General features: G+C 45.0%; 1 pseudogene; it reads right to left on the reverse strand.

The window, feature by feature from the left end:
• LOC140912906 (up-regulator of cell proliferation pseudogene) overlaps positions 1 to 25,566 on the reverse strand; it is a 72,784-nt pseudogene extending 47,218 nt beyond the window's left edge.
• Positions 25,567 to 26,153: the final 587 nt, after the last annotated feature.

Consider the following 26,153-nt stretch of genomic DNA (forward strand, 5'->3'; position numbering starts at 1 on the left):
GGAAGAAGAAATGTGGGACTCTACTATGTCTCTCTTTAGACAATCAGCCCCTGAAAAAAAGGATCATTTGGAACCATAACCCCCAGTTAGGAATCCCACAATTGTTTGCTCGCAGGAAATCTGCAAAGTTGTTCATCAAACTTCATCTGTGAGGATTTCCAATCTAACACTCATTTGGGCAGGGGACAAATGGAAGGCAGATTTCAAAGCACACTATGGACATTTTAACTGTCAGACATGCCATTTGAGCTAACTAACGGTCCCCTGCCCTTGCAACACTTCATCAGTGATGTATTTGGGGCCATTTTGGATCTGCACAGTGTCATCTATTCAGGTGACAGACTTCTTTTTTTTGGAGAACCGAGAGCAGCATGCGCACCAGACCTGAACCTGGAGAGGTTTCGGCAGCATGGTCTCAGCACAGAATTCGAAAAGCGTACCTCCGGCTAACTCTCCACAGAGTTTTTGGGCTACATCCTCTCCCCGGAAAATGTTACGATTGATCCAAATAAGGTGGAAGCCATTCATAGATGGGATGAAGTTTGAAGTCCTCAAGAAGACCAGTGCTTCCTAGACTTCACCCGCTTTACTGCTGCTTCGGCCCAGGGTTCTCAGAGCCAATAACCCCCACGAGAGCTCTCCTCCACATAATGGCCATGTTTGTTTGGTCACCCAAGTTCCAAAAAGCCCACAAACAGTTCACAACTGCCTTCACTACTGCACCTATTTGGAGACTCAGTGCTCATCCTGGAAGTAGATTCATCTACTATGACCACCAGGGCCTGCTTCATTAGCTGGTGCCAGATGTGGGCTGAAATTCAGACTTAGCTTGACTGATGTGACTTCTGCGCTTTCAGCAAGGCACCACGCATCAAACTCCTTGGCATTTCAGGCCTCTGGAGACCCTGCCCTGGCCATGGGCAGCCATTGCCAGGAATTTTACCGAATCAAATGGCCACATGATGGGACTGACTCTCATAGATCACCTGACCACGATGGCATGCTTCATCCTCTTCTGAACATGTACCGTCGATTGATAGGACAGATCAGTTCCAAATTTGCAAAGGCCAATGAAACCTTTATTTTGCTAAATGTAGATTTCCCACTGATTTCATGTCATGCTACAAATGACCTCTCCAAAATTCCCAGCTATCGACCTGGGTGAACGAATCCATCACCTGCAAGAAGAATGAAGGGAGCCCCTTCAGGACACTTGGAAGGAGTTCAGATACTGTATGGACTGCTGATGACAAGAGGGAAGCCATTTGCTGAAGGGAGGTACAAAGTCCCTGGCACTGACCAAATCCCTAAGCTCTGTCCATGGCAGCAGTTCCTGGCCCATCCCCTTTGCTGACCTTCTGATAACATCTTCCTCCCCTGGGTCTAGGGAGCAAACTCTGGGTCCCTTCCCTCACTCTGGCACAATCTGTGCCCAGAGTGTCTGAGTCCCTCACCGAAAATGGGTCTCTCCTCCCTTCTCCTCCCTGTGGGGTGGGGGAGACTTGTACCCCCATTTTACAGACAGGGAATGAAGGTGAGGAAGTGACGTCTCCAAGGTCACACCGAGCAATGTCGGGGAGAGCTGGGAACTGACTGGGTTCTACAGGAGTGCCCTCCCCAGAGGGGCAGCTTCACTTTCTGCCCTTCCTCCTCTCCTTCCCTCTTGACCCGTCTTTGAAGGGGGCTCTGAAAGGGAAATGAGCAAGGGTTTCCTCCCCGCTCTGTCTTCCAGGTTCTGGGATCTGTCCATGTCGCCAACAGCAATGCAGCCTGCAGCTGGCCCGGCTTGGGGAGCCATGGTCTCATCCTGTGAAATCGAGAAGTACTGGCTCTCAGGGATGCTTAGATGGAAAACCACACACCCCACCCGGAGGTAGGAGCCACCCATTCCCAGGTTGTCCTGAGGAGCCGCAATTCCTCCAGGAGCTGGGGAAGGGCACAGTGATCAGTTTATCAAAAGGTAGGGAAGGATCGTGTAAGAAGAAGGTCTAAGAGAGAAGGAGCATGAGCTACTCTCTGTATTTGGGCGTGGCAGGGATCAAGAGAAGGGACAGGGGCTGTTAGAGGGCAATGGTGAGGTACAAGGGGTGTCAGAGGTGGGGGCAAGGCCTGAAAAGTTCAGATACATTAGAACAATTGTGCCAGAGACTCACCGGTTGAGGTGCTGAAAGCTCTGAACTAGGGTTGGCCAAAATCATCCTCCTCAGATGGGAACATCCCAAAAGTCTGTAGAAGCTCAGCCTCTGAGGTGAACGTTGTGGCCCCAACCTCTCTGCTCTGTACCTCACAGGATTCCCACTGGCTGTTCCAATCCAGGATGAAAACTATGCCACCGAAGTCTCACAGCACCTGGGCAGTGAAGTGGCCACTTAAACCCACTGTGATGCACAGACCTTGCCCTGGCTGTCTGCACAGGGCTGAATTTCACCCATTCAGAGTGTAAGGAAATAATTGGCTGAAGGCCTTTTTCTGCTCGGATGTGGTTCTAGGGGGAAAGAACCACGGAGATTTTTAACCTGTATTGCTCCCGGGACTGGTGCTGCAGTGATGCAGAGAAGTGCTGATGCACTGGATTTTTTTGGATTCCCCCCCCTCCCGCTATTAATCCACTCTCTTCCTCTCTTTTAACTGGTATTCTAAGGGCACCCCATGCTTCATGTGGGTATTCTTGGGTGGGCAGATTGCATCAGACCTGCACCACAATAAATACTAGTGAATGACATATGCAGACACTAAAGTTCTGCAGCCTAATTCTCAGAAACTTTCCTCTTCAATGTAGAATCAGGATTTTGTTTTTAATTTATTTTTTGAAGGTGCTAAGCAGATGCTACCCTGTAATAAGAGGAAACAGAAGCAAAAACTGAAAGAATGTTACTTAAACCAATGAACAGATGCAGAGAGTGGAAACACAGCAAAGCAAGCGAATGTATCCTGTGAGTAAATAACCTGGAAGCAAATGGGGGAGAAAACCTCATCTGGGTAATTGTGGTTCTTGGGATAAAGATCAGGTTCCTGGTGTGTAGCCTGGCTGAGATTCTGCCTTTTCCCTGGATCCCAGACCTGGGCTTCACACGTCATTCTCCTTATTTTATTCCTAGGGAAAAAGGATCCCCAAAGGAGGTGTGAGGATCTTCGACTAATGTCTGCAAGAAGCTTCAGCCACCTTCACTGGTAGAAGTCACTTTCTTTCCTACAACGCCACTAGTGCCCTTTCTGCTCTCCAGGCCTGCTCCCTGCAGCAGGACAGAGACACCCCTTAACTCCCCGAGTCCTGATTTCCTGCCATTCAAGGGGCTGGGGGCTTGCATTGCCCCCACCCCCACCATCAGATACTTTTCCGATGGGAATCTCCCTAGAGCAGGGGAGAAATCTGTTCTTCCTTTAGAACCAGTCTGCTCAGTAAATCAACCCACACTGACCTCATCTTGGCTGCTTTGTTTATCCATGATTAGTGGTGTTGCCGGCACCCAGCGCCGAGAGGCTGAACAACAGCTTGAGTTGGTTCGTTACCCGGTGTGCTGCACCCAATAATCACAACGGGGTGGAGAAACAGAAAAGTTTATTTGCAGCTGCAAAAAGGTACAGGGAGAATAAAATCTCAAATCCTGCACACAGAGCAGGAAGTTACACAGGCTTTTATGCATTCTTTTTTCCAGCATACTTATCCAATAGCAAGCTGCCCCAAGTATCCATATAGCCAGCCAATCCAGTTCCCAGCTAGTTCCCTGATTTTCTGTATCATTTGTTAAACTATACATAAAGCTGCTTTATTTAGCATTGTTCTTCCATCTTTCCCCTGTTTGGCCTTGCTTAGTTGCAGGCAGTCTGACTCTGCAACATATTGTTGCAGATTCTTAGCATAACTGCTGTGTGTGCCTCCAGGCTGGGGCCGGGGGGGGCAAGGACACGTGGGCCTAGTACGCAGAGCTGCTGCGAGTGCCTCCAGGCAGGATGGGGGGCCAAGAACACCTGGGCCTAGTGCGAGGGGGCTTTATCGACACTCGTGGTCTTCCATCCCCTCGAGTTACCTAGTGGCCATGCCCCAGTGTCCCCAACAGTGGTATCTTTGGAAATTCCTTCGCGTTTGGGGGAGTGTGGTGGAGCGGGGGATACGGGAGCTCCAGCAGATTCCCCTGAAGAACACCACCCTGTCTTTCTCTGGTCAGGGTCGGACTAGCCATCCATTGCAGAGGTGAAGACCAGATGGGAGCTGCTGGATTGACCTTGATATGCCATGTCCTTGTGTGGATGAAGGACCTACATCTCAGGGATGGCCAGCAGCAGATGTACCATGTATCCAGGAATGGTCTGAACAACCTACACTGACAGGTAAGTAAAGTCGTGGCCACATGCAGTGGTGAGCTGGAGCCGGTTCGCGCGAACCGGTTGTTACATTTTGAAGCCATTTTAGAACCAGTTGTTAACCCGCTTCCCTGCAGGGGGCGCTGAGGCTTTGATGGGCTCCGGCCGGGAAGTGATGTAATTCCTCCTCTGGCCGCCGGGGGCGCTGCGCTGTGGAAGCCACGTGGGCTGCCGCCTGGCCCTGGGCATGAGCCCTGGGGCTGCTGCTGCTCCCCTGGCCCTGGGGCTCCCACTACTGCCTGCTGGGTCCCCGGCTGCTCTGCTGGGCCTGGGCTGCATCCTGCTGCTCTCCCCGTGAGCACCCACCACCCTGCCCGCAGCCAGCCCCCGTCTCCAGCCACCCCCCACCCCCTGCCCGCAGCCAGCCCCTGCCGCACCCCCTGCCCGCAGCCAGCCCCTGCCCACAGCCAGCCCCTGTCTCCAGCCACTGCCGCTCCCCCTGCCTCCAGCCAGCCCCTGGTGCTGCTGCTGCTCCCCTGGCCCTGGGGCTCCCACTACTGCCTGCTGGGTCCCTGGCTGCTCTGCTGGGCCTGGGCTACGTCCTGCTGCTCTTCCCGTGAGCACCCACCACCCTGCCCACAGCCAGCCCCTGTCTCCAGCCACCCTCTTCCGCTCCCCCTGCCTGCAGCCACCCCCTGCCGCACCCCCTGCCCGCAGCCAGCCCCTGTCTCCAGCCACCCCCTGCTGCTCCCACCCCCACATCCACTGGTGCCCTGCTGTTCCCAGGGCAGTAACCCTGCACACCTGCTTCAATGATGGGGAGAGGGAGCAGCTGGGACCTACACATGTGCACACCCTAGGGTGACCAGACAGCAAGTGTGAAAAATCAGGATACGGGGTGGGGGGTAATAGGAGCCGGGGGGTAATAGGAGCCTATATAAGAAAAAGACCCCAAAATCAGGACTGTCCCTATAAAATCAGGACATCTGGTCACCCTAGCACACCCCCAGGGTGTGGCGGGGACCTACACATGTGAGCTCCTTTTTAGTATAGGCCCATCTTTTTAAAAAAGAACTTTAGGCAGGATTAATATACATCCATATTTTCCCAGGCAGGTCAGGCTTTTTGGTTCTTAAATCGCCGTCCAGGAGGAATTTTTAAATTTTAAAAATTCCTCCCGGGAAAATACAGACTTATGCTAACTCTGTTTGTACAAAAAATACATACTGGGGCACATCCCTTAAATCAGAACTTTTTATAGGGAACCGGTTGTTAAGATTTTGGCAGCTCATCACTGGCCACATGTAGACACCACAGGAATTGGGGGGATTGAACCAGGGTCCTTCAGCACAAGCTCCGCTCACTCATTGTCAACCAATCCAGCTCCACCCACTAGACCTCACCCCCTTTCACAGTCACAGAATCCAGGAGCCCTAAGTCTCAGATCCATGCCTCACATCACAAGGCCAAATATCCTCCCTTTATGGGTGCTGTAGAAGGGACCATCTGCACAGACCCCTCTACATTCCCCCCATCAGAGACTGCAGCCACGGGTGACCAGTGAATGAGCAGAGATCTCCCCTGTGGGAATCAGAGGGGCTGCACATTTGGGGTTTCACAGGGAAGGCGTCTGGCAGCCATTAACAGACTGACCCTGTGAAGAGATTTTCCATCTCTAACAAAGGGTTTCTGTTCCCCCAGACCTCAGCCGCTCAGCAGAATGCAGGAGAGCCGAGTGCTGATGGGCTAGAGGGGTCACAGGAGTCACCGTGCAGCAGCTGTGGTGTCTACAGTCAGCATGGGCCAAACCCTGTGCTCCAGGCTGTTTCTCTGGATTGCGAAGGGGAGTTTGGCTTGGGGAATCGGTTGCTGGTGCCTGTGTCCACAACTGGGATGTTTTCAGGAGACTACTCAATGGTCCATGAAGCGCCATCCAAGCAAGTGGAGAGTGGACATTAAAGAGCGAGGCTGGGACCTCCACGGAGCTGCTGCAGTCCAGCATCCACAGCCAGAAGAGAGACAATGGGAAAGGTACGGAGATGGCTGGCCACAGCAGCAGCCGCCATCTCATAAACCTCTGCTCTTGCTCTACACAACAGAGGCAGGACAAAGAGCCACACAGTGAGAGCTTGGGTTGCAATGAGCAATACACGGTTTTTCAGTACATTATGCTGCCCTGACAGTCTACTGCCTGTAATGTGCACATCCAGCCTCCCAGGCTGACCTCAGTGGGAGTTAGGTGCCCTGTGCCCACAGGACACGGCTGGCCTTACTAGGAGGTGAACTGAGGTGGTCGACTCAGGTGCCAGACTGTGGGGGGCACCAGTAGGACCCAGAGTGTAGAAAACTGTGTCTGCTGCTGGTGCATGTGGATTCTCTCTGCTCGAGATGCACAGAGAGGGTGGAGTGCTGTGCTGGAGGAAGGAGGGCACAAGAGACATAACAGGCAGGCAGGAGAAAAGGTGAGAGAGAATCACAGAAAGCAGCAGGAGCTGCAGGGAGAGAGAGGAGGAGGAGCCTCTTATGTACCTCTCTAGCATCCCCAGGAGCCTGGACTGATTAACCCCAGCTTCTCAGGGAGCTTCCTGTTTCCTGCTGCTTCCCTGAACCCACGTGAGGAGAACAGGAAGTCAGCTGAGGTAGTAGGAGCCAGTTAGGCCCTTAAGACGCTGATTTCTTCCCTCACTCAGGCCCTGCTACCAGCCTGCTTATTTGTCCCCTTCAACTGAGCGTTGAGAGCCACTATAGCTGGCACAGAACAGCAGTCATGAGTGAAAGAAGAAAACGTCCCTCTGAGGCAGCATTCAGAAAAAGAGAAATGCTTCTTTTGCTTTCTTTATCTAAGCAGGAAGGAGCTCTCCTGTGATACGTAGACACAAATGTTCACGGTGAGCCTTCCGGCCCCAGTAAGGGTGTGAGTGGTGAGGAGATACCTCATCTTCCAGTTAGTCAGAGTGCAGGTGACCTGGCAGCTACTGCAGCATCCATATCTGCATCTCCAATGGATGTAACCATGCACGATCCTGAAGAAAAGTGTAGCTCAGAGAAGAGTGTGGTGGAGGCGCAAGAAACTGCTGCTGCTGAGTTGAATTCCTTGAGTCTAGATGATCCAGGACTGTGGACCCACTTGAGCAGTAGCCTGAGGGACTTCCTTGTACTGCACGGGCCACAGCAAGTGAAAAACTTCATGTTCCCCAAAGACAATGAAAATAGTAGTTCCCATCCAACACATTACTGGCATGAAATCCCCAATGGTGAGAAAGTGGAGAGGCCACGGCTTATGTATTCAAAAATCGAAAATACTGAATTCTAATGTTCCAGCCTCTTTGGGCTCTACAGAAACAAAGGACTGGAAAAATCTGGCTAGAAATCTGGCATGCCATGAGAAGGCAGCAAATCACCAGAGAGCATTTTATAGGTGAAAAATCTTGAGATGAGACTAAGGTTAAAGGCCTCCATAGATGATCAGCATCAAGAGAAGATTGCATCAGAGTCTCTTTCCTGGCAAAATGTTCGGAAAAGGCTCCTTGCCATTGTGAGAATGCTTGCTACCCAAAAACCTAGCACTGCGTGGCATGTCAGATCAGCTGTATGTGCCAAACAATGGAAACTTCCTTAAAATTGTGGAGCTGATGGCTGAGTTTGGTGCTGTACTCCAGGAGCTTCTAAGAAGTGTCATCACCCAAGAAATGTACACACACTACTACCTTGGAAAACCATTTAAAATGAGATCATTCAGTTACTGGCAACAAAAGTCAAATGGATGATTGTGGGAGATCTTAAGTCAGCAAGATATTACCCTGTTATTCTGGACTGCACACCTGACATCAGCCATACGGAACACACGCCTTTCATGGCGAGTGTTGTGTGCAGGCCACAGAATCTCACCCACCCACTCCTACAATAAACCTCTCACCTGCGTCTGAGCTATTGAAGTCCTCAAATCATGGTTTAAAGACTTCAAGGTGCAGAGAATCTTCCAGCAAGTGACCCGTGCCCTATGCTGCAGAGGAAGGCAAAAGAACCCCAGGGCTTCTGCCAGTCTGCCCTGGGGGAAAATTCCTTCCTGACCCCAAATATGGCAATCAGCTGAACCCTGAGCATGTGGGCAAGATTCACCAGCCAGATACTACAGAGAATTCTTTTCTGGGTAACTCACATCCCATTCCATCCAACATCCCGTCCCAGGCCACTAGGCCCCATCTACCACAAATAGTCAAAGATCAATTAATTGCCAAAATCATGTTAACCCATCATACTATCTCCTCCACAAATTTATCAAGCTTAATCTTGAAACCAGCTAGGTCTTTTGCCCCCACTGCTTCCCTTGGAAGGCTGTTCCAGAACTTCACTCCTCTGATGGTACTCTCCTCTAATTTCAAGTCTAAACTTCCTGTGGAAGTAACAAAAAGGGATTTAAGTTCAGCCATCTTAGTTCTGTTGAAAAGAAAGCAAAAGTCAGGCTAACTCTAATGCAAAACTTGTAAAGGCAAAACTGGTAAGCGTATAAAAATTGCAAAGCAAAGTTGGTTTTAACCTTGCCTTACAATAACAATAAAATGTAATTGTTTAACATTTTTTGCTACAAATAAAATATAAACAAGTATAAACAAAACAAAGCTTTATTATTACATAAATAATAAAACGCTATAAATACTTGCTTTACATTTTTTATACTTTAAAAATTTGCGTAAGGACACTCTGTCCAAACGGACGTCTTCCTTCTTGCAATTGCCTAAAAATAAAACTGTCTCTAACTTGTTGCATCCAAACTAAAAGTAAGAACTTGTTTTCTTCCACAATTTGGTGCCGTGACTCAGATAACGATTCCCGGCTAAAACAGCAGCAACTACTACAAACCTTTCCCCTTCAAAGTCCAAAGCACCAAACAAAAGGTAAAAAAAACCTATAAAAATCGATACTGGGGTATCAAAAAAAATATCCTAACCATGGGACTGTCTGTCCCTTTGGGCTCACGCCATGCAAACTTATTTATTATGCAACAAGGCCAAATGCACAGTGGTGCTGAAAAACTTTTTTCCGCACCCCCAATATGAGGTTGAGGTCAAACCTAATCAAAGCTAAAAAATTTTGCTGCCTCAATAAGGGTGTATTACGTCCAAACATAAAACATTAAGGTTATAGATTAAAAAAATGCATCTAAATATAAAAGTAAATAAAATAAAAGTAAATAATAAATGTGTAAAAAGTAAGTGCCGTTATCGAGGTCTGGGACTTAAGCTAACTTCAGGCACACCAGGGCCCTCACTCTCTAAGTAAAAAAGTTCTAAACATAAGGGGGGAGGGGTCAGCCAAACCACATGACCCAGCAAACAGTGCAAAAAAGTAAAAGCCCTTCCTACTTATAAACTGCTACCCCGCAAACCCTTTCCCTAAAGTATATAAAAATCTTTTTAGCTTTTAAGCAGCTAACACAGCAAACAAAATAAATAAATAAAATCATACACGTCAAAAAAAAAGCTACAAAAACCTCCATAAGTCTCAAGTGCAAAAGCCAAAAAACTCCCTCCCCAAATTAAAAACTCAAGTACAAAATGTAAAAACTAAATGTAATGCAACCAAATGCCTCCCTACCCAAACTATATTGTTAACCCTCTCAGCTCTTTCATATCCCCAATTAGTTAAAGCTAAATGAAAAAAACAATAAGGGGGGGGGAGGGTTAATTTAAAAGTCAGTTTGGCCTAAAAATAAAAAAAGCTGCCCTGCATTCAAAAATCAAAAAACAGAGACCAAGCCAAGTAGAAAAAAAACTGCTTTCACACCCAGCTGGCTGAAAAAAAAATATAAACACACATAAAACAAAAAGCAAATAAGTTGCAAAACTAAAATTACATTTGCAAAGATTGGCTGCCTGGTAAAACCCAACAGTCTGCCTTTGCAACCCTAAAGCCAGAATGGTTTGAAAACGCTAAAAAGGCCACAAACAGCCGGCGTAAACTAAAATACCAAGCAAAGATCCCTAAAAGGAATGCCCCCAAAAACCCAGGGCATAAAAATCGCTCCGAAAAGGAAAAGCAAGTTACAAAATTTTGCAGCGTACCTCTAAACAATCTATACACAAAACAACCTACCATCCACCTCTCTCTCTCAATCTCTCTCTCCTACCCCCAGGGCTGGCTAGCCCGGGCAGCGAGTGTACATGTATAAAAGTGGGTCAAGGTTTAAGTATTAACATTTTTTCTTCCTTTAAGTGACGTAAAAGCAGTTCCTACACTCACCACTGTGTTAGTTTATTAATAAAGATTTAAAATTCAGTCACATGGTGTGTGCTCTTCATCTCCGCCCCTGCGATCCTGTGGTCTTAGCCTAATTAACTAAGGCACAGACAAATTGGTAACAAAAAATCTGAGACAGTTGAAGAAAAAATTGCAAAGGGAAAAAGCCCTGAACAGTGCACACCATCTATCTGTTTTATCCTTGTTATTTTACGCTTGCTTTGTTTGGCACTGTTGGTATTATAGGTTAAAAATTGCATAATTAAAAATAAGCCCCACTCTCCATTGTAGTATGCCTAAAAACCAAAAAAACGGTTTAGCATTCCGCTCTCCACCCCGGGCTGCAAACAAAGGGTGCAGGTGGGTCTACCCCAAGTCATAGCAAAACTAAGCAATAAAAAAAAATTAAAAAAATATGTGTACCCAACAGCTCAAAAAAATGAAGCAACTAAAAGCATAAATCACTATCCAAGCAGCAACTCAAACCTCCGCCCAAAACAAGTTGCAAGCCTTAAAACAAAACTTCCAGGCAAAAAAAGCGGAACGCACATGCCTGAAGCCCTGGCTAAGCAAGTACCAGCCCTTCAGGAACATGTGAAAATGTAACCATGTGTGCTCAGCATATGCCGCAATGGCCGTGTGTCTGCCGTAAAAAAACATGAAACAGTGAGAATGCCAATTGGCCATGCATTCTGCCCAGGTGGCCAGCCTCACACACCACCACCCGGGTAGCCCTTGGAAATAAAAATGTTTCCAAAAAAATAACCCAAAGGGGTGGGGGCTAGTTCAAAAGCCCACCCTCCTTGCTAAAGTGGTAATAAAACAAGGCTTGTACCCATAAAAAGGAACGGTTCTGCAAAAAAAGCAAAATCGGGCCCAAGCAAGCAACACAAATTTTTTTTTTAAAAGTTAAAAACTTTAAAAGCATAGCTAATAACAAGCATCAAAAATTTAAATCCCTAAAACAATTAATTAATTTAGATTTTACTATTTTAAGTGTCATTTTAAAAAATAAGTAATTTTAAAAAACTAAAGTTAACTCTATAATTGCTAAAAAAATTAAGTAGTTAAATTTTACAAAATGCTGGGAAGAAAAAAGAAATTCTTGGTTTCTTTGCAGCCAGTTGAAAGAAAAAAAAAGGGCCCTTTTCAAAAAAAGGTCTGCAAATAAATCCAGGCAAAAAAAAAATGATTTAATTAAAATCATTTGGCCATAAACATTTTAGTCAAATGAGCTAAAAATACATAAGGGGTTTTATTAAAACCTAACTGCCCCAAGAAAAAAACGGGGGCTTAAAATGGGTTCAAGCAGCCGTAAAATCTGCAGAACAATGCCAGGCATTAATAAAATGTGTTAGGTCTCTGTATTCACAGGTAAGACAAGTCCTGCTCCAAGAAACTTCACCCAGCCTGCCATTGGTTAAAAAACAGGTAACTGGGTCTACGTACAGGTCCATCAACACAAAACTGCTCTGGCCCCACGCTAAAAAGGCCCTTAGCAAGTCCTGCTAACTACCAACACGGCTGTAAAGTGCCAAGAGCTCACTGCCTGAACCCATGCTTCTTTCTGCAAAAAAGTCCCTCGGCCTCAAAATAACTCCACTTCAACTACTAATCAGCCTGTCCCTCCTTCTGGTATTGCTTTTCCTCCTTCTGGACAGCAAAACTAACAAACAAACAAACAAACTGAAGTGCTAGTAACCGCTCACTTGTCCAGTAATGAAATTACCACACAGCCAGCATTTGCCAAAAAAACCCAGACCACTGCAGGGTAACGTGCTGGTCATTCTCCCCTGCATGGTACTAAACCACAACTGCTTCAAACAAAAAAAACCCGCTCTCTCTGCTAAAACTGCCAACGTCCAAAAATTCCTAACTACAAAAAATATTAAAAACTAACCCTGGTAAAAAACCAAAAAATTATACACCGGCCAAAAAAGCCTTGTAAAACCCATGCTTAACAAAGTGGTATTAATTAAATGTGGGGCTTTATTCAACAGGCTGCGCCCTATGTTTTTAAATAAGTATCTTCAGCATGTATTGTCCTTTCTGATTGGCTGTTAAATAACAAATACCAGAAACGCCTTGTTGACACTGCCCCCGCCATTTTGTCCACTATACTATCCCCCGTAACACATCCAAGTACAGACAATACCATAGAGTCTAATAACACCCAATAGCCAAGGCCTTCCCACTTTAGTAATTTATTTAAATATTGTTTAAAAATATTTTTAACGTTCAAAATATCCCATATAAGCAAACAATTAAGTAATACAAACTGGTCAGTAAAAGTAAAGGTATATCACATGACTACAAATAAGCCTAAAAAATTTAAAATGTAAATTAGTGGGTTTTATAATGGGGTTAATATAATGGCCATTCCAGGGGTCTGTAGTATATATATATAAAAATGGGTCCTTATTGATTTTGGTGACCCAATTAGAAAATAATTAAATTCATATTTAAAAAAGGTGTGTTCTGCCACCAAAAAATTACCTGTACTTAAATAGTCCCAGTAATTAATAACCTAATCTGTACCGTATTGCAATATACCCCTTCCTATGCTATTCATGTCAATGCTTCTTAAAGGTACATAAAAAAATTTAAACAAATGTGGTACCGTATTTATTGAAAAAAAAGTTTTAAAATACTAATTTACAGTAATTTATGTTCCATTAAAAATTGTACAATTTGTTTGGCCCTATCTCATTTCAGGTCAATTTTATATATCCAAACTGCTCCAGGGGGGCTGCTGTTCTGTTGGCACAACAAAGGCCCTGGGTCTCCTCTAGAAAAAAGAAATCTGGTAAAACACCTGTAAAATGGTGTCAGGAGTGCAGCAGCAATTTAAAACATTTCAAGGCCAACAGCATAATAAAAAATTAAAACAGCTAAAAAAGGCCACTGGTCTTATTACTAAAGGACAGTCAACCCAGGTACAGGCTAAAGTTGGTAAATTACATGTTATCTCCACCCTTAGTTCAAGGACCCAAAAGCGGTTAACAAAAATGGTATTAAATATCACTAAGGCAAAAAAAAAATGCAGTAAAATCTGGCATGTTCAAACATGCAGAATTTCCCAGATAACCAGCTAACGGCCATTCAAAGTGACCTTAAGCATCAGGCTTGGTCCATTGCCCTTACTAGTGCTTCAAAAGTGCCATCTCATCTGTGGCCGTAAAAACAAACTTAAATGTTTTCAGGGTAAAGTTTCAGGCACTCTCAGTGCTCCTTCCAAGCCTATGGGCCGGTTAAAGGGGTGTGGGCTCCCACATACCAAATCCTGCCAGGTCCATAAAAAAAATGCAGGTAAAGTTAAATAATTCACCGTAATATTTAAAAAATTAAACCACCTTGTATGCCTAGCCAATTTGTTGTCAGTGCTCCTAAAATAACACCTAATGTTTAAATAAAAATAAAAAATTAATAAACACTTTGGCCTTTAAAGCCCCCACAGCTTCAGTGCGTACAAAAGCTAAAGCCAAAAAAAGTCATCACTGTTTATAACAATGGTTGTTAAAAAGGTAGCAAACAGAAAACGACCCGAACAAAACACCGAATTTCCCAGTTAGTAACAGCTGTGTAAATGTTGAGGCCACCACTTTGTAAAATATACATTTTAATCTCATCACTGCTGCCAACAATTCCATTATTGTCCTGCAAATAAAGTCCTACAATTAAATCTTAGGTTTCAAATACCTTTGAATTAAACTACCTTCATACCAAACCAATTCCAAAACCTACACTCACTCCTACCAAAGGTTCAAAAAAATTCTAAATTACAAGGTCAAATTTATGCACTTCAAGTTATATTGTATTTATGTACTTCATTGATGTACATATATATTTATGTACTTCAAAGTATATTATATTATACTTCGAATTATATATTCAATTAAAAAACATGCATTCCACAGTTTATAAAGTGTCTATCATAATGTAGTGTGTTATGTAACTAAGGCTATAAATCAACCCCAGCAGATTGTTACAATAAAAACAGTAATGTTTATACTGTTTTCATGTAGTTTAAAAATATGTTGTTGTAAAAAATGTAATAACAAAAATACCTTTCATGTTCAAACAGTATGCTTTGTTGTTATATCCAGTCACAGTTGATAAGGCTAACCATTTAATCTAAAATCAAAAATACAAAATCTAATAAAAATAAAAAATATAAAATGGTAGTTGTGCTAAAAAATGCACAAAAGGCGGGGGGAGAGTATAAAAACAAAATTAAAAAACATTAAATGTCGGCCTCTCAGTTGATTTAAAAACAAAGCAACAGTCAGGCTAATGCAGAACCATAATAACGCAAAATATGTAAAGGCAGACCTGCTTAAGCGTATAAAAAACTGCAAACAAAGCTGTTTAACCTTGCCTTAAAATAAAAATAAAATGTAATTGTTAGCAAAAAATTTTTAAAACAAATAAAATATCAAAAAAGTATAAACAAAGACACCATCTTATATAATCAAAGGGTATAAATACCGCTTTATATTGTTTATACTTTAAAAAACTACTAAGGCAAAGGTATTCTTCATCCATTGCATTTCTTCCCTTGCAATTGCTTAAAAATAAACTCTTTTTGGCTTGTTGCATTCAAACTAATATATATATATATATATATATATATATTTTCTTCCACAGTACTAAACCACAATTGCTCCAAAACAAACAAACAAACAAAACAAACAAACAAAGCCGCTCACTCTGCTAAAACCGCCAAAGTCCAAAAATTCCTAACTACAAAGAACATTAAAAACTGGCCCTGGTAAACAAGGCGAAGCGTTATACACTGGCAAAAAAAAAAAAACCCTTGTAAAATCCATGCTTAATAGTGTGGTATTAATTGGGTTTGGGGGTTTATTCCAAGGCTGCGCCCTGTGTTTTTCAATAAGTACCTTCAGCATGTATTGCCCTCCCTAATTCGCTTTCAAATAACAAATACCAAAGGTGCCTTGTTGCCACTGCCCCTGCCATTCCCTCCGTGATACTTCTACCCCCGTAACACATCCAAATACAAACAACATCAGATATTCTAATAAAACCCAATGGCCAAGGCCTTCACATTTTAATAATGTAATTAAATATTGTTTAAAAAATTAGGTTAAAGGTTCAAAATATCCTATCTAAGAAAACAATTAAATAAAAAACAAACTAGTCCATAAAAAGAAAAGTATACAATATCACTACAAATAAGCCTCAAAAATCTAAAATTAAAATTCGTGGATTTTATAGCAGGGTTAATATAAAAGCCATCTTAGGGGTCTATAATATGTCATAAAAAAGGTCCTTATTGTTTTTGGTTGCCCAATTAGTAAAGAACCAAATTCATATTTAAAAAAGGGTGTGTTCTGCCACCAAAAATTTACCTGTACTAAAATAGTCCCAGTAATTAATAACCTAATCTGTACCATGTTGCAAAATACCCCTCCTATGCTATTCATGTCAATGCTTCTTAAAAGTATTTTAAATTATATAAACAACAAATGTGGTATGGTACTTTACTAAAATAAATGTGTTAAAGTAATAGTAATTAATGCTATATTAAAAACTATAAAATTTACCCTTGCCCTATTTAGCTTTCAGGTCACATATATCTATCCCAACTGCTCCAAAAAAGCTGCCATTTGGTGAGCAGAGCAAAGCGCCCGTGTCTCCTCTAAAAAAAATATTGGGTCAAACACCTGTCAAGTGGGGCCAATAGTGCAGCAGCAATTGAAAACATTTATAGAAGCCAACAACATAATAAAAAATCAGGGCAGCTAAAAAAGGCCACTAGTCTTATGACTGAAGCACAGTTAACCAAAGTGCAAGCTGAAATGGGTAAATTACATGTTATCTCCGCCCTTAGGTTAATAACCCAAAAGCTGTTAATAAAAATGGTATTAAATATCACTAAGGCAAAAAAAATTGCAATAAAATCTGGCATGTTCAAAATTTCCTAAATAACCAGCTAACGGCCATTCACAGTGACTTTAAGCACCAGGCCTGGCCCACTGCCCTTACTCGTGCTTCAAAAGTGCCATCTGATCTGTGGCCGTAAAAACAAACTTAAACGTTTTAAGGGTAAAGTTGCAGGCACTCGCAGTGCTCCTGCCAAGCCTACGGGCCGGTGAAAGGGGTGTGGGCTCCCACATACCAAATCCTGCCGGGTCCGTAAAAACAATGCATAGAACATGAAACAATTCACGGTAATATTAAAAAAAATAATTCCCCTGGTATGCCGAGCCAATTTGTTGTCAGTGCTCCTAAAATAACACCCAATGTTTACATAAAAATAAAAAGCCAATAAACATTTTTGGCCTTTAAAGCCCCCACAGCCTCAGTGCGTACAAAAGCTAAAGCCAAAAAAAAAAATTTGTCACTGTTTCTAACAGCGTTTGTTAAAAAAGTAGAAAACAAAAACCGACCCTAACAAAACACCTGCTCTTCCAAGCTAGTTACAGCTGTGTAAACGTTAAGGTCACCATTTGCAAAACATACATTTTAATTTCACCATTGCTGCAAAAAATCCTTATCTATTGGTCTGCAAATAAAATCCTATCATTAAATCTTAGGCTTCAAATACCCTTTCATTAAACCACCTTAATACCTGACCAATTCCAAAACCTACACTCACTCCTACCAAAGGTTCAAAAAATCTCTAAATTACAAGGCCAAATCTATGTGCTTCAAAATATATATCAAATTAAAAAACATGCCTTTCATACCATCTATAAAGCATTTATCTTATGGACTAATTATAATATATTGTGCTATGCAACTAAGGCTACAAAATAACTCCAGCATATTATTACACTAAACACATTAATGTTTGTATTGTTTTTGTTTAATTAAAAATATGTTATTGTTGTTATAAAAAACAGAATAACAAAAATACTTTTCATGTTCATACTAATTATGCATTATCGTTACATCCAACCAAAAGTTATGGAGCCGATCCTTTTAATCTAATATCAAAAATACAAGGTCTAACAAAATAAAAGTTTTAAAATGATGGTTGGGCTAAAAGCACTGAAGAGGGGAGTGTGAAAGTAAAAAAGGGCATTTAAGTGCAGCCATCTTAGTTCTGTTAAAAAAAAAAAAAAAAAAGCAAAAGTCAGGGTAACTCTAACCCCTAAGAATTCAAAACTTCTAAAGTCAAAACTGGTGTAAGCGTACAAAAATTGCAAAGCAAAAACCTTGCCTTAAAAGAACAATAAAATGTAATTGTAGCAAAAACATGTTAAAAACAAATACAATATAAAAAATGTATAGACAAAGCAGAGCTTTATGTAATAAAAAGGTATAAATACTTGCTTTACATTGTTTATACTTTAAAAATTTGCATAAAAACAGACACCCTGTCCAAACGGCTGTCTTCCTTCTTGCAATTGCCTAAAAATAAAACTGTCTCTAACTTGTTGCATGCAAACTAAAAGTAAGAACTTGTCTTCTTCCACAGTATCCATTTGTTCTTGTGTCCACATTGGTACTGAGCTTAAAGAATTCCTCTCCCTCCATGGTATTTATCCCTCCGATGTATTTACAGAGAGCAATCACATGTTCCCTCAGCCTTCTTTTGGTTATGCTAAAGCAGCCAAGCTCCTTGAGTCTCCTTTCATAAGACAGGTTTTCCATTTCTCGGATCATCCTAGTAGCTCTTCTCTGTACCTGTTCCTGTATCCTTCTTAAACATGGGAGACCAGAACTGCATACAGTCTTCCAGATGAGGTCTCACCAGTGCCTTGTAGAACGGTACTAACACCTCCTTATCTCTACTGGAAATACCTCACCTGATGCATGCCAAAACCGCATTAGCTTTCTTCACGGCCATATCACATTGGTGGCCCATAGTCATCCTGCGGTCAACCAATCCTCCAAGGGCCTTCTCCTCCTCTGTTACTTCCAATTGATGCATCTCCAGCTTATAACTAAAATTCTTGTTATTAATCCCTAAATGCATGACCTTACACTTCTCACTATTAATTTTCATCCTATGACTATTACTCCAGTTTACAAGGTCATTCAGGTCTTCCTGTATGATATCCCGGTCCTTCTCTGAATTGGCAATACCTTCCAGCTTTGTGTCACACACAAACATTATTAGTGTACACTCACTTTTTGTGCCAAGGTCAGTCATAAAAAGATTAAATAAGATTGGTCCCAAAACCGATCCCTGAGGAACTCCACTGGTAACCTCCCTCCAGCCTGACAGTTCACCTTTCAGTAGGACCCTCTGTAATAATTAGTATTCTTGAACTAATAATTCCCCATGTAGCACCATAACAAACGCCTTACTGAAATCTAGCTAAATTAGATCCACTGTGTTTCCTTTGTCTAAAAAATCTGTTACTGTCTCAAGGAAGGAGATCAGGTTGGTCTGGCATGATCTACCTTTTGTAAAACCATGTTGTATTTTGTCCCATTTACCATTGACCTCAATGTCCTTAACTACTTTCTCCTTCAATTTTTTTTCTATACTACAGATGTCAAACTAACAGGCCTGTAGTTACCCGGATCACTTGTTTTCCTTTCTTAAAAATAGGAACTATGTTAGCAATTCTCCAGTCATGTGGTACAACCCCTGCGTTTACAAATTCATTAAAAATTCTTGCTAATGGACTTGCAATTTCATGTGCCAATTCCTTTAATATTCTTGGATGAAGATTATCTGGGCCCCCCATTTAGTCCCATTCAGCTGTTCAAGTTTGGGTTCTACCTCGGATATGGTTATCTCTACCTCCATAGCCTCATTCCCATTTGTCATGCTACCATTACCCTAAGATCCTCATTAGCCTCATTAAAGACAAAGGCAAAGTACTTGTTTAGATATTGGGCCATGCCTAGATATCCTATGATTCTATGATTATCCTTAACTTCCACTCAGTCCTCAGTGTTTAACTGTCCCACTTCTTCTTTCTTTGTTTTCTTCTTATTTATATGGCTATAGAACCTTTTACTATTTGTTTTAATTCCCTTTGCAAGGTCCAACTCTATATGGCTTTTAGCCTTTCTCACTTTATCCCGACATGTTCTAACCTCAATAAGGTAGCTTTCCTTGCTGATCCCTCCCATCTTCCATGCCCTGTATACTTTCTGCTTTGTCTTAATCACCTCTCTGAGATGCTTGCTCATCCAGCTTGGTCTACAAGTGCTGCCTATGAATTTTTTACCCTTTCTTGGGATGCAGGCTTCTGACAGCTTCTGCAACTTTGACTTGCAGGAATCCCAGGCCTCCTCTGCCTTTAGATCCATAAGTTCTTCAGTCCAATCCACTTCCCTAACTAATGTCCTTCATTTTTTTAAAGTTAGCCCTTTTGAAATCAAAAACCCTACTCACAGATCTATTTTTTGTTATCCTTCCCTTCAGGTTAAGGTGAATTGGCTCATGATCACTGGAACCAAGGGTGTCCCCTACAACCATTTCTTCTAGGAGGTTCTCACAACTTACCAAAACCAAATCTAAAATGACATCCCCAGTTGTTGGTTCAGCAACTACTTGATGAAGGAATTCATCAGCTATCGCATCTATTAAAATCTGAGCCCTATTATTATTACTAGCACTTGTCCTCCAGTCTATATCTGGGAAGTTAAAGTCTCCCATGAGCGCACAGTTCCCATGAGTATTTACTTCATTAAAAACATTAAAGAGGTCTCTATCCATAGTGTGGAAGAAAACATGAGTTTTTCATTGTGTCCTCCACCGCTTGGGTCACCACCACTGCTGCCTCTGTGTCTGTCTTTCCCTTCTCACCTCAGTCCTTCTCCTCCAGCAGAACTCCCCCTCAACCTCCCCTGTCTCCAGCTCTGGTGGCTGGCTCCTCTGCCGCTGCAGCCACCTACACTCCTTCCGGCCAGATGAGGGATTTCAAAACGTTCTGAAGAGTGCGCAGAAATGGGTAGAGCAGCTTCACACTGAAGCTATTTCCCCACCCATTCAAGAATACAAGAGTCACCAAAGAAGACGACATTTTGTATATGAGGCACGGGAGAATCTCATAAGAGACCCCAAACAACAATTCAAAGCTGAATTCTTTAACCGGGTGCTAGACTGTGCGATACAATCCGTTGCAGAACGTTTCATGCAGCTCAAGGATCACAGCAGCATATTTGGGATGTTGTAGGATGTTCCCTCCTCACTGTACTGTACTCCTCACTGTACCTGAAGAAGACCTAAACCAGCAATGCAGGGCACTAGAGACCGTGTTGACACATGACGACATGTGCGATATTGATGCAAGTGATATAGGTGATGAACTGAAAGCCCTTTTCAGATACATTCAACAGGATCAACTCCAAAGGCTGTTCTGGAATATACGTGCACAAATAAGATGACCACCATCTTTCCAAATTATTTTGTGGCTCTGTGCATACTTCTAACACTTCCTGTAACAGCTGCCAGTGGAGAACACAGCTTCTCCAAGCTGAAATTAGTAAAATCACATCTACGCTCCACAATGACCCAGGAGAGGCTAGTCGGCCTTGCAACCATCTCAATAGAGTATGAGTTGGCCCAGACTGTGGACCTTCAGGAAGCAGAAGCAGTTCAAATCTCTGCAACTAAGAAGGCACGGAAGCACCACTTTGATTATTCAAACATCAAAATGCCAGTGTTAACTTTCAAATGCCTGAACAGCAAATGTAACTTTTCTTGTCTGCATAGTAAAGTGTACTGACAATTTTTGAACAAGACATTTAAAGTTGTTAGTTCTCCTTTATTGGGGTAGGTAGCAGAGCAGTACCACGGGCGGAGTAGAACAGAAAGAAGGCAGAATTGAGACCTTTCAAAGTTTTGTCCCAAGCAAGGGGGCATGGGGGTGTCATTTGAGCTCCCCGCCTGATAGGGTGACCAGACAGCAAATGTGAAAAATCAGGAGAGGGGGTAGGGGGGTAATAGGAACCCATATAAGAAAAAGACCCAAAAGTCGGCACTGGCCCTATAAAGTTGGGACATCTGGTCACCCTAATGCCTGAGGTGCCAAAATGTTGTGGGCCGGCCCTGGCGGCAGGTGCAGTGTATTGAATAAAACAAACACATACAAAACAGGATGTGATTGAAGAGAATTAGTCATTAAATAACTTATTTCTCTTCTGTTTATCTTGATGGAGGTATTAAATCAGGAATCACAGACTCTGCGAGCCCCAAAGCTGTGGGAGAAAGGTGGCATAAATCCCGAGTTGGAATTAGACTTTCAACAAACCAGAGAGCCGGAGGAGACAGACCTTCCCCAAGACAATGTCCTCTTATCGCCCTTTGTTCTGTAGTGGCAGTGAACATGGTTAGAAGAGATTGGCACTGCCAGGTGTGAATGGGGCTTGTGAGAGTGAACTATTTTCATTGTATTCTGCAGATAATATCGCTCAGATTCAAAAGGAGATGCCGAGTTAACTCGAGCTACACCTTATGCATTGCCCTAACTCGACTCCTGTCCACACAGAAAAACCCTTAAGATGTGCTGCTAATAACTCAAGTGAGCTGGCCCCTCGGGGCACAGGCTAAAGCCTAAGTTAGCACAACTCACCAGCTAACATGATCTTTCTGTAGTATGGATGCATGCTAGCTGCACTTGAGTGCTTCTAATTCTCCATTGCCTTCCCATTCTTCCCCCTGTGTCCCAAGAAAGGACAGACAAGTTCTCCCACCATCCACTGGGAAAGAATCCATACAGTGGCTCAGCTCACTGCTGGGCAAAGAGCCTTGGGATGAGCTCCTAAAAGTCTCAGTGCCCCACCTGAGTGAGTGCAGTGCCAGTCTGGAAACAGCAGGACCTTTGTTTATTCACAGTGCGGCTCTTCTCATGTGAGAGAGGCTGACTCAAGCCCAGTAACTGAGTGTAGAAAACTCAGGTTAACTCTGCAGTGAAGACAAAGCCTCAGATCTTTCAGCTGACAGGGATCTATTCTACCACAGTGGTTCTCAACTGGGGGGTCTGTGGCCCTGTTGGAGGGGGGGGGGTGTCACAACAATAAAGAGAGACTGGGAGTGGCTACGTCATTATGGAAGGTAGCCTATTTCCCCTTGTTTTTTCCTGCCCACCCCCCCGACGTTCTGGTTTAACTTGGATTTAAACTTGGAGAGCGGTCAGTTTGGATGAGCTATTGCCAGCAGGAGAGTGAGTTTGTGTGTGTGGTTTTTGGAGGGGGGTGAGGGGATGAGAGAACCTGGATTTGTGCAGAAAATGGCCCACCTTGATTATCATGCACATTGTGAAGAGAGTTGTCACTTTGGATGGGCTATTACCAGCAGGAGAGTGAGTTTGTGTGGGGGGGTGGAGGGTGAGAAAACCTGGATTTGTGCTGGAAATGGCCCAACTTGATGATCACTTTAGATAAGCTATTTCCAGCAGGACAGTGGGGTGGGAGGAGGTATTGTTTCATGATCTCTGTGTGTATATAAAGTCTGCTGCAGTTTCCACGGTATGCATCCGATGAAGTGAGCTGTAGCTCAGGAAAGCTGATGCTCAAATAAATTGGTTAGTCTCTAAGGTGCCACAAGTCCTCCTTTTCTTTCTCCCTACACATTTACTGTAATAACTCTAACTTCCCTTTTAACTAGAAATCCCCCTGCATTCAGCTTCCCTCAGTGCTGTTACAGCCTCTCCCACCCCAGCAGTTACCGAGCTGTGGCCCGTTGTGCCTGGGCACCCCAGCAGGAGCCACCGAGGTTCAGGGCTCCCTGGAGCCTTTTTACTGCCCCAGCGCCCCCATCCCCTGTGCTGAGCTGCTCGGAGAGTGCAAACCTTTCTTCTAGACTGGATGGATGTTCTTCAAACTGTTATTAACATGAAAGATCAGTGAACTGAGGGTGTGTCTGTGTCTCTCCAGCCTCTCGCTCTCCAAAACAGAGGACTGTATGTTTCTGAGCGTGTCTTCTCTCAGTTCGGAGACGTTCCTTCACATTCCCAGGCCAGGCCGTGTCGGTAGCAGTCAGAGAGACGGGGGTCAATGGCAGCAGGAGGGGACGGCTCTCTTTCACTGAATGAAAATGTGGGAGGCTTGCAACCCATGAAACAAAGAGCTAAAAATAATGAGGTGTTTTATGAAAGGGGCCCCCGCTGTTACCCCAGCATTATGACTGAGACTGGGGTATGAATGAAGCCCAGTTTGTCCTCCCTTACAGGGGGGATCCCAAGCGTGTGACAAATGCTCCAGACCTCTCCCCTGGAGCCCCACAGAGGGGGAGCTGCAGTGACTGGGGCCTCTTGTACCCAGCTCTTGCCCCACCCTGCGCAGCACCAGAGCCTCCCGCTTCCCCTGCCGGCTCTGGGGCTGGGCCCAGACCCCTCCCTGACCCTGCAGCCCGGGCTCCCAGCACAGCCACAGCCCTGCCCAGGGGTCTGGAAGAACTGAGGAGCCCTTTATAGCCCCCCCGGCACCCAGGCCAGCCCCTGATTGGCTGCTCCATTATCCTCTGTGCAAATTAGCTCCCACCCCCGAGGCTAATGAGGGCCCAGGTGGCTGTAAGGGGGGAGGGGAGCTTGGCATGTCCTGGGGTGACAGTTAAACCGACACAGCAGAGTCACCCTGTGGAGCTGGGGGTCACTAGGGAAGGGAGGGGGCAGTTCAGGGGGGCTGAGGTACAGGAGGGGCTGCAGGGGTCAGGAGGTGGGTTCAGGGGAGCAGAGGGGGTTGGGGGTTCATACAGGGCTCATTAGGGGGACTGAGGAGGGGGCCAGAATGGGGGAGGGGCAGAGTCCAGGCACGGGGTAGATTTGGGGGGCAGAGTTGAGGGGATTGTTGAGGAGGGGGAAGTTCAGGGGCAGTTTACAGGGGTCAGTGTTGGGGAGGGGGAGAAGTTCAGGCTGATCCCCTCCCTCCCCAAGGCAGGGCTGTGGGGCACAAACTGGCTTTATTAGCAGGCAAGGACTTTCTCCTCCTCCCAGCCCCATGCGGTTTGGGGCTGGGGGCACAGAGGTTGGAGCAGGGGAGGGGTGTTATCAAGCCAAAGGGCGGGGGATTGTTTGCTTCAGGGCAGGGAGCAGAATGGGGCGGGTGCCGTCCAAAGGGCAAGCGAAGGAGATGGAAGCAGGAGGCGGCAGGTGGCAGTTCAGGGGGCATGAGGGGCAGGAGGGGGAAAAGGCTTTTTGGGGGTGATTGAAGGGCAGGAGGTGCAGGGCGAGGCAGGGTGTCAGGAGGCGGATTCAGGGGAGCAGAGAGGATTTGGGGGGGTTAGTAGAAGACCCATGGGGAGATTTGTGGGGGGAGGGTGTGGGAAAGGTCAGATTACAGGAACTGTTGCTGCTTCCCCCTGCCCCCCCTCCCCCCAAATCAGCCCAGCTGGGCCCCTCTGCCCTGGGGTGGGGAACTCGCACGATGGGGCTGCTTGCACTGCAGCCCCAGCCCCTGCTAGGGTGCCCAGATAGCAAGTTTGAAAAATCGGGACAGAGTGTGTGTGGGGGGTAATAGGCACCTATAGAAGAAAAAGCCCTGAATATTGGGACATCTGGTCACCCTAGCCCCTGCAGCGTCCCTGCCCCAGGAGACCTGTTGCCCCATCACCCCCAGGCCGAGCTGTGGGAAGGGAGACCTGAGCCGCCCCAAGGAGGGAGGCCGGAGAGCCTCAGTGCAGCAGCAGAAGGGGAGAAGAGCCCAGTGCTGGGAGCAGCGGAGAGACAGAGCCCATATGTGAGGTGTAAGAATTGGATGGGGAGAGGTGGGAATTAATGATCACCTGGAGAGTGGGAGGCCCTGAGTGGCAACACTAGGATTGGTCGTGTTCTGTGTGTTTATTATTGACCTGGAATAATGGACTAAAAACTTGAGATAGGAAAACTTGCCCGGGCCACCGAATTCTTTTGTTTGGGTGGATTGTGAGGAATTTCAAAAAGAGCTTGATAATGTCAGGCAACATTCAATGTGTCTGTGCAAGGTGCTGCCTTTCAAGAAGGCTGACTTAAGAAAATTCAGGGAGTTGGTAGGTAAGATCCCTGGGTAGCAAGTCTAAAGGGAAAAACAGTTCAAGAGTTGGCAGTTTTTCAGAGACATTATTATGTGCCTGTAGCAAGGCGAAGGCTCACCGGCATAGCGCCTCCTGCTGGTCATCTTGGAAGTTAGCTCTTCAGCACTGGGAGCCCCCTCTGCAGGCTGGTGTCTTGCCTGCCTTAGGGCCCCCATATCCCTCCTGGACCGCAGTGCCCTTTTACCTTGGGGTGCTGCCCCCTAGCTGTACCCCCACACTCTGGGTCTCCCCTCCCAGGGGAACCCCCAACCCTCTAAACCCACCTTGCCTCAGTGGCTACTGCCAGTCATCATCTAGCCCCTGCTCACTGGGGCAGACTGCAGTCTGTAATAGCTACTCATCATTGGCGAGGGGGTAGGACCTGCTGCCTTTGCCTATCCCCAGGCTGCCCCTCTGCCTCCCCAGTACCTTTCTTAGGCCTTCAACAAGGCCTCAGCCTGGGGATTTAACCAGGCTGCTGCTCCCCAGCTCCCTTTGCCCTTCCCCAGCACTGCTCCACTTCAGGTACATTGCTCCCAGGCAGCTAGCCCTTCTCCCTCCAGGGCTAGAGTGACACTCCTCTCACTTCTGGCCCCAAGCCCTCTTATAAGGGCCAGCTGGACCCTGATTGAGCTGGCCACAGCTGTGGCTGCTTCCCGAATCAGCCTAGCCCAGCTACAGCCCTCTCCAG

This window comes from Lepidochelys kempii, chromosome 6, assembly GCF_965140285.1.
Source record: "Lepidochelys kempii isolate rLepKem1 chromosome 6, rLepKem1.hap1, whole genome shotgun sequence".
Taxonomy (NCBI): Eukaryota; Metazoa; Chordata; order Testudines; family Cheloniidae; genus Lepidochelys; species Lepidochelys kempii.